The sequence below is a fragment of the Lingula anatina genome, chromosome 1, assembly GCF_051362555.1.
Source record: "Lingula anatina isolate TDL-2025a chromosome 1, LinAna3.0, whole genome shotgun sequence".
NCBI classification, from domain to species: Eukaryota; Metazoa; Brachiopoda; class Lingulata; order Lingulida; family Lingulidae; genus Lingula; species Lingula anatina.
Window position 1 is genome coordinate 21,893,956 of NC_141767.1, and position 10,229 is coordinate 21,904,184.

Genomic DNA, 10,229 nt, shown 5'->3' on the forward strand with positions numbered 1-10,229 from the left:
TTGTTATATATATCTATATATCATTTACTTGCACCCAATCAGTGTGGCTTGGTGGGAAATGCCTGATCAATTTCCTAAATGTAAATTAATAGAAAGATAACAATAGTGATTTTTATTCATATTGTAACTTACAACATTACAGTTGAACGGAGCAGAATTTAACATTTTTACGGAGGAAAGTGCAAATTCATTTCATGAGGTTATATGTCAATTACACCTGAGGTAGAATTTACTTGCAAAATAAAATCACTCTTATCACTACACCAAATCGAAAATTAAGCCACTAACTTCCAAATACACTTCATACAGGTAATTGATTTAATTGGCCCAGCTCAGCCGTGTACAGTACAAATATAGCCTTGACACTAATTGGCAATAATGCTAACCAGGTATTAAAGAGGTAGGTGACAGCCGATAAAATCTAGAGAGCACCGTAACTGATAACAAATTACACCCAAGGCAATAGGTGAGTCTTCATTATAAAAGTCGAAACCCTGCCTGGGTATTTCCACACGTTTTAACAAATTAACACACTCTCCACGCAAACTTTTTGGGCACTACCTTAAATATATATGCAGTGTACGTCTGCCCCAAACGTACACACCAAGGTCTTTGGTTTTCTACTGTTTTTTCTTTTATGGTAAAATCTGCACAGCTGGCTCTTCATTCTTTGCTATAAAATAAATTAGTTTGATCCTTTACTTTTCCGAAGAGTCTTGATTCAAAGCCACCTCGCCGTCTCTCCTCCGTTTACGGTTTAAGTTCCTTCACCATGGATTGTTACCACTGCAGGCAGTCTGTGAACGCTTGTAAAGTTAGTTATCTTCTCTCGATCAAATAACCTGCAGTAATTCATCATTTCGCTCGGTTAAATATCAAAGAAAATACAGAAAACGTAAACTGAACTACAGACATGGCTTGTTCATGCGCAGCAGACGATTCCGGTCTCCCTCCAGTATGGCTGCCGTTTGTTTTGATGACGCAGGCTCTAATGGGTCAATAGAACCTTCAGACCAATGAACCCTTGATTAAAAAATCGATAAAAATGTTACCACTTTTCGGACCAATGAACCTTCGGACTATCGAGACGCCCCCGCAAGATTTAGATGCCCAAATCACCAACTCAATTATGAGAGTGGTAGATGGAGAGGTACATGTATAGAAAGATGCAATAGACTCTGTTTAATCTGTAAAAAATACATGATTTATGATGTTGAAGATGAATATCATTTTAATATGATGTGTAGCATATACAGAATTAAGAGAAAAATATCTGCCAGTAAAAAAATCCTACTAAATAAGTTTTTTAAGATTAATGACCACAAAAAAACACAAATTTAATCTCTAGTCTAGCTGCTTATATATTTAATGCTTTTATATTAAGAGAAGAAATTTTGGATCACTGACAAAAATGAATAATCCTTAATACTTCTAATGGACTTTACTATTATTATTATTACAATTATTATTATTATTATGGGCCGGAGGCCATGAAAAACTGAATAAATATTATTACCTGGGGTTGAGTGGAACGATTTCCCTATATTTACTTTAAAATAATAGAGTATGAGGACAATTTTAAAAAAGAATTAAAAACTTACATCTTCAAAAAGTTTTATAATTGATTTGACTGGCTGTTATCTTTTACACTGTACAGTTAATTTTTAATATCTTATCAATTCAATTATATTTTAGTTCATATCTTACTATTTTAGCTACCTTTTCATTTATTTTAATCATCTTATTCTGTTCATTTTACCCGTGTAAAGTCTACTGAACCTTTTATATACATTTAAGACTATAAATAAATATTATTTTTATTATTTTATGCACTGTCATCATTTTTCACACATTAGGATTTTCATTATGTGAATTTGAACTCTCATATATGGTCCTGAAACTGTAATCTTATTGACCATGTTACCTGTTGTGCATGATTAAATTTTATGTTGATTGACTGTGCTGTTACGTATAAGCATTATTTATTACTGTATCAAAATTGACAAAATGACCTATTTTCTGCATCTTCATTTTCTTTTTGTCTGAACACTTGACAGCTTTGCTGATTTTTTTTTTTTTTTTTTTTTTAATGCAGGTGCATAAGCAGTAAATAGTTTCTATTGTACACAAATCTCGTGGAATGCCACATGACCTAAAAAGGATAACAAACTATTGTAAAAGTAGTCAGCTAGTTGACCTAGCTCCTGGGTTTTTCCACTACATGTAGTTTCGCATTGGCAGTCGCCATATTTTTTACTTTTACCAATTACTCGCTCAAGTTCTGCAAAGAAAACTGCTATGGAAAGACATGGATGACAATTTTTAGGGCAGAGAGGCCTGTGTCATGGGAAACTTAGCCAGCAAAACTCCCATAACTAATGAACAGTTTACACTGCTGTGTCATAAACTGGAAGAAAAGAGACTGCAAATCATAAAAAAATCATTTGTTGAAGAGAACTACAAAGTTTTGCCTTTTAATGTTGCAGATTCAGAGAAGAAACAATTGTTTGGGAATTATATAGAGGGATTAACAGAAATAAGTACCAATGCACAAAAGTATGGACAGGAGGAAGCTTATGAAGAGGCAGAAACCGTGAAAAAAAACTACCAAAGATTGATAGAATTATCAAAATCAAGTGCTTTCCTTTTGATAAGCTCACCACGTGATAACCCAGAAGAGTTCATGAGAAAATCCCAATACAGAGAGTTTGCTAAGGTTCACCCTGAACTACATGTAAGGGGAAGTAATACAGTAGAAGATGCTTGTATTACAAATACAGAAGAGCTACGCTTAAAATTGAGAAGTTTCCTGGATTTACATAAAGACAGAAAGAAAATTGTTATCTATTTCAATGGGCATGGTTCAACTGGTGAACTGAGCATCGGTGGCCGGCACATTATAACCCAAAAAGATTTTCAGGATGAAATTGAAACTTCTATTGAGAAGCATGGCCCAAAAATGGCACCTGTTCACATAGTGTATGCCCAGTGTTATGCCCATTTTCATCCCCATTCCACTCTCATAAATCTTATAACAGTGTTTACAAGTGTCAACAATCCTAGGACTCACAATGTTAAAATGTTATGTCCAAAAAGTGGCATGCAAATCTACATTCATGTTGAGTTACAGAAACATGCTGAGGAGGAAAAAAGGAAATACATTGAGGAGGAACAACGGCAACATGTTGGGGAGGAAAGAGTGAACCGATTTATGACTGGTGCTACCATAGTTGGACTGTTTGCAGGTGGCTATTATATTTACGAACACAAAACTACACCAATAAAAAAATAAAAATAATCCAATCAAGCTGCCAATTGGAATTGTATGTGAATCATTCTTGAAAGTTACAAAATAATTTGTAACACAGTTTTCCTTTTAGAGAATTTCTAGTGGCAGTAGACAAAATATTTTTTATCAATTTTGATGCAATGGTATATAATGCTTATAATCACCATTGGTTTAAAATTATGCACTGCAGGTAACAGATATTTCAAAAATGTAATCAGCAAAGGTCTTGAAAGTCACAAAATAATTAGTAACACAGTTTTCCATTTAGAGCATTTCTAGTGGTAGTAGACAAAAATGTAATTAGCAAAGGTCTTCAGGCCCATAGAAATTCAGTTACACCTTAAAAATGCCAATATTATACTGAACGTACTACACCAAAGGAAGTTTTCACTCACTATCGTTCACTTACGCTCACTTACACGTGTAACCTTTCACTCTCACGCTTGATCCCAGATTCGTTGGTCTAAAACTTCACGTAAGCGTGTGTGACAGAAACCAAGGCAACCACAAGGATAAATCAATGTAACGCTGCTTTATTCAATGACTGACCCTGAGATGTCTGAGATGTGAATACATTTTGAATATTAAGCTGATGATAATGGAAACAATTTTTTAACTGATGAAACTTTTTGGTGCACATTATGATGTTCACTCCTGATTATCTAAGGTTTAACTTGTATAATTATAAGAATATTCTAAAGCTCCCTTCTTCATAAATATCACAGTTAAAGCACTTATGTAATACTGTAAATTTGCAAAATAAAATATCCATTAACAATAAGGATTTGTGTGTGTGTGTGTGTGTGTGTGTGTGTCATTTGCAACCTCACTGTAATGTCACCCCCAGCAATTCAGAAACACGTAGTCAAATTTTTTCTTTATTTCTTCATGTGATTGGTGGTATGAAAATAGCTGATCAAATGAACACCATTCTATAACAATGACTTCTATGGTCTGTTCAACACATTGATATTTATCTTTTAAATAAACATTTTTTATTTTGTTACTTGCAATACCTTGAATGAGGTCATGTTTAATAGCACAGTCAATGAACACCAAATTTTAATCATGAAGCCCCATGAGAGTTTTTATTCACATACTGAAAATCCCAATATTTGAATAATGATGCCAGTGCTCAAAATAATATTACATAATGCTTAACAGCATAAACACCATTACTGTTGCTTATGTGGAAATACAGTAAATGTAACTAGTACTTTCACGGGGCTCCAGGTGGATGGGAGTCAAAAGTCACATCTTGAAAATGACAATGTTTGAAAATGAAAAATTAAAAAAAAACTCCCACAAAATATATTCAAATTAACCATGTATGCTTACAGGCTATGCTTACAGGCTATTATATAAAATAACAATTACGGTATCATTTTTAGCTGACTTTGATGCATGGGGTTAGTGTCATTTAAAGTCAGCTAAAAATGAATTTACAACATGACTTTATATTCAATCTCAACAGTACCTATGGGTCTCTCTGTTATGGCTTTAATGTGCATGGGTACTGGTATGACTAATTAGATATTTATAGTCCGTTCTTATATAATATCATTTCATGACCACTTGAGAGTTTATATGGCAAGCTTGTTATTACTAAAGGGAGAATTACAGACTGACCAGGCATAGCATCCATACATCACAAAGGTAATAATGTGAATATGTAAAGATGCACAAAGATGACAGTGCACAAAACAAATTACATAATGCTTACAACATGAACCCCATATCCATTGCATATGTGGAAATACAAAAAATGTTACTGGTAGAGGGTTTCAGTTGGATGGGAATGAGAAGTCACATTTTTAAAATGAAAGTGTTCTGAAAAATAAAACATTAACAAGGCAGCAAAGCTGTCAAATGTACAGACAAAAAACAGGAAATAACTATGCACAAAATAGGCTACTGTCAATTCTGATGCAAAAGTACATTATATTAAACTGCAAATTCAACATCAAATTTTAATTATGCTCAACAGGTAATACTAATGTAAGTAAAATGTGTAAAAAGTTCACACTTTGAAAATGTATAACTTCCAGGAAAAGAAGCCAATTAGACTGCTTTTCTAACTCAGGCTGCATTTTAGTCCTGTATTTCTATTTTGAAAGTTTGGCAATCATAAATAACATGGTTTTCCCATAATGGTCATCATGGCAGCAGCACCCAAAATTGTGTTTTCTTCTATTCTGATGCCAAATTACATAATTTGGTTAACAGCATAATGGCCGTCAATTTTTAATAATAAAATATACGTATCATGGATTTTCAGAAAATGTGACTAGCATGGGTCTTCAAGCCCGTGGAACTTCAAAGTCACACCTTGAAAACGCCAATAAGTGAAAAATTAAATTTTCACAAAAAAACTGTTTAACTGGCAGTAAGAATTACCAAACAGATTGCATTGCCTACTGAAGCTGTATTTTAGTCCCATGTTTCTTTCCTGTAAGTTTGAGAACAGTAAGTGACATGGTTTTTCTTAAATGGTCGTCATGGGAGCAGTGCCCAAAATAGTTTTTTTTTTCAAATTTTGATGCAATATTACATAATGTTTAACAGCATAATGACCATCAATTTTAATAATAAAATATTAGTATTATGGATATTCAGAAAATGTGACTAGCAAAGGTCTTCAGGCCCATGGAACTTCAAAGTCACAACTTGAAAATGCCAAAATGTAAACAAGACAGCACTTTTCTGAAATGTTTTTTTTTCCCCATTTTTAACAATTTTTAACATAAAACAAAATTAACAGTTTACTGCCGTTTTTGGGAAAAATATCAATAGAGCAGTGTTAAATGTCCAATTTCTTCCAATCTGAGATTCTGAACATAGTGAATGATTGAATCTGACAAACTGCAATGATATGAGTTTATTTCCATTTTTGAAACTTTATTACACAATACACGATAACAAGTTTACCATCATTTTTACATAATCAACTAATAATGTTGTAAAGATGCAGGAAATGCCAAACAAACACTTTACGTATCTTATTAATTAAATAATGAGACTGTTAACATGCCTAAGAATTGAATCTGAGGAAATGTGAAAAAACAGCATTTCTTCAAAATAATGGCCCCGATTATGCTGATTTTTTAACTCAACCTGCGTTTTAGCAGGAATGACCACTCTTGTGAGTTTAATGACAATTGGCCTATCTGTTTTTATTCTTATTTTGTGTTTACAGTGTTGCATATATGCTGAAAAGTGAAAAAAAAAGCATAACTACTAAAATAGTGGCCCAATCATGCCGATTTTCGAACTTGACCTGCGTTATAGTAAGATCAATTACTCCTGTGAGTTTCATCACAACAGGCCTATTGGTTTTCCTTGAAATGTGTTTACAGTGTTGCATATATGCTGAAAAGTGAAAAAACAGCATAACTTCTACAATAATGGCCCCATCATGCTGATTTTCGAACTTGACCTGCGTTTTATGAATATTCATCAGCTCTGTAAATATACAGCCAAAAAGTAAAACTGCCTTCCACTTATCGTGTTTACAATGAAAGTGCACGGCGACAGCAACAGTGACGGCAACGCCAGCGACGACAGATGCAGGTGATGGCAATATGTACAGACACATCTGTACATATTTACTGTACTGTTTGAGAACAGTAAGTGACATGGTTTTTCTTAAATGGTCATCATGGGAGCAGTGCCCAAAATAGGTTTTTTTCAAATTTTGATGCAATATTACATAATGTTAAACAGCATAATGACCATCAATTTTTAATAATAAAATATTAGTATCATGGATATTCACCTGAAAGCAAAACCCTCAGAAGTTCAGAGGTGAAGACTAAAAGGAATTGTATGTTGTTAATTTGTTTAATCGTTTCATTAAAAAAGGATCATCCATTTTGTATTACTCTTATACTAGAGGAATAAAGTTTTTAATTATAATTATTTATTCCTTGAATTTCATGTTATTTATTCATTGATTTACTCAATTATCTTTTTTTTCTTTACAATCACCACTTTAGGCAGTTACAGACTTAGCCTAACATGTCCAAAGTTGGCCTCATATTCAGTAGTCCAAATAGTAGAAAATATATTTCACTTGTTCATAATTCTTGAACTTATGTAAAGGGAATGATTTTAAATTAAAAAATCAATGATTTGAATTCTGCCCCTGCTTTACTGAACAATATGTGAAGTATGCACATGCACTCAATTATAAAGGAAGAACATACATTTTGCGCCTGCATACTGAATAAAAATAGTTACATTTTTCCAAGCAGAAAATGTATGTTCTTCATGGCAGCAGTCATACCTTTTCTTGTCTACAAATCTCGTGAAATGTTGCGTTACCTCAAAGGAAAACAAACTTCTGTAAAATATGCAATAGGTGACCTAGCCCAAAGTTTTCTTACACATTGCAGTTTCTTAATTGCTGTTGATATGCTTTGAATCTTTACCATGCAACCACTCGCTCAGATTCTACAAAGGAAACTGCAATAATAGTCTATGGGTGAAAATTCAGGGGCGGACCCAGAGCTATTTTTTGACAGTCTTCCAAATTATCTTTGTTGGTCCAGCCTCCAATTTTGACCGTCAGAAAAAAGTCGATGCAAAATTAAATATCCAATTACAAGGATTCTTTTGTGTCATTTGCAACCTCACCACAATGTCACTCAATTTTAACAATTCACAAACACAAAGTCAAATAATTTTCTTTATTTTGTCATGTAATTGGTGGTATGATAATGGATGATCACATGACTAGTACACCATCCTATAGCAGCACAGGAACAATATGTGGGGCCTCGATTTGAAACCTGTCAGCTTTTGTGTTTTTAATCTCCAAATACTTTTAAAAATCTATAAAGCTAATAAAGAGGCCGTCTATAAGAACCTATTATATCGTATCTTTTGTATTAATTATTATTACATATCACAATAATAAAAGATTTGCCTTTTGATTTTACGCCCGGCTATGACCTCTATTAAAAAATATCAATTTTTTTTGAGATTACAAATTGTATCGTATTGTTTGGTTCCATTGCCTCGCTTTCAGAAATTAGAACAGGCGCTCCAAAATCGTAAGACGAAGTAAAAAATTTTATATTGACCGAGTTCGCCCCCCAATAAGAATATCCTTACAGCATTATCTGCAATTAACCTTCTCACGATTTTTAATGTATTTTGCAATATAATTTTCAATCTGCCCGATGAAGAATTTTATTAATCAAGAGTGGGGGAGGGGTGGAAAAATCCCCTTGGGGCCACATATAACACTATAAATGCGAAGGGAATCCCCCTTACAATGACGGCAAAATGAATGTTAATCAGGAAAGTCCGATGGATTTGTTTTTTAAAACATATAATCAACAAAATATTTCTAATATGATTTCTCAAAACAACACCAGAAGGCAAATTAAATCAAATCAACCAGACGGTAAACACTGGCAGGCTTTGTCAATTTCACCATTTGTTTATTTCAAACAGAGTACTTTTCGCGCATGCGCAGTAGTTTGAGACCTGTGCTTCCTATAGCAAGGAATTCCATGACCCATTTCAACACTGATATTTTACACAGCAAATAGACTTGAGCTCAATTATAAAGGGAGAACATGAGTTTTCCACCTGTAAAAGTTATATTTATCTTGAATATGCAGGTGCAGATGCAATCAATGCCTTCTTTTGTCTACAAATCTCGTGAAATGTCATGTTACCTATTGTTAATATACAAAAGGTGACCTAGCTCTGGGTTTTTTCCCTACTCGTAGTTTCACACTGGCATTCATTGGACTTTGGACCTTTACCAACTACTCGCTGCAAAGAAAACTAAGTGACAATTTTTAGGACAGAGAGGCTTGTGTCATGGGAAACATAGCCAGCAAAACTCCCATAACTGATGAGCAGTTTACACAGCTGTGTCATAAACTAGAAGAAAAGAGACTGCAAATCATAAAAAAATCATCTGTTGAAGAGAACTACAAAGTTTTACCCTTAAATGTTGCCGATTCAGAGAAGAAACAATATTTTGAGGATTATATAGAGGGATTAATAGAAATAAGTACCAATGCACAAAAGTATGGACAGGAGGAAGCTTATGAACAGACAGAAACTGCGAAAAAGGACTACCAAAGATTGATAGAATTATCAAATTCAAGTGCTTTCCTTTTGTTAAGCTCACCACATGATAACCTTGAAGAGTTCTTGAGAGAATCCCAATACAGAGAGTTTGCTAAGGTTCACCCTGAACTAAGGCAAAGTGATACAGTGGAAATTGCCCATATCACAAATCCAGAAGAACTGCAATTCAAATTGAGGAGTTTCCTGGATTTACATAAAGACAGAAAGAAAATTGGTATCTATGTCAATTGGCATGGTTCAACTGGTGAACTGAGCATCGGTGGACAGCACATTATAACCCAAAAAGATTTTCAGGATGAAATTGAAACTTCTATTGAGAAGCATGGCCCAAAAATGGCACCTGTTCACGTAGTGTATGCCCAGTGTTATGCCCATTTTCATCCCCCTTCCACTCGCATAAACCATTTAAAAATGTTTACAGATGACAACAATCCTAGGACTAACAATGTTATAAAGGTATGTCCAAAACCTGGCATGCAAATGTTCTTTCATGCCGAGTTACAGAAACATGCTGTGGAGGAAAAGCAGAAACATGCTAAGAAACTGGGTTGGATGGAAATTGGTATCATTGCACTGGTTGCAATTTTGATTGAGGTTGCACTTTTAAAAAAATAGTGTATGCCCAGTGTTATGTCCATTTTTACTCCTCCCCCCCCCCCCCTCCCCCCCCCCCCCCCCCCAATGTTGCTGTTTTAATTTGATCTTATTCAATCTTGGGTACCAACATTACCCAGAAATGTGAGGATTTTAAAACAACAAAGCACTGCACTATAAAAGTGTACAATGTATTTGTGTCACCACCTAAATGAATGGCAATTGTGTAAATAAT

At 34.1% G+C, this 10,229-nt stretch overlaps 1 long non-coding RNA gene across 1 annotated transcript; it reads right to left on the reverse strand.

The window, feature by feature from the left end:
- On the reverse strand, positions 1 to 1,074 carry LOC147764105 (uncharacterized). The gene is made up of 2 exons (XR_015332173.1): positions 914 to 1,074; positions 1 to 673 (listed from the first exon to the last, which is right to left on the reverse strand). It is a non-coding gene; the product is annotated as an uncharacterized LOC147764105 (long non-coding RNA).
- Positions 1,075 to 10,229: the final 9,155 nt, after the last annotated feature.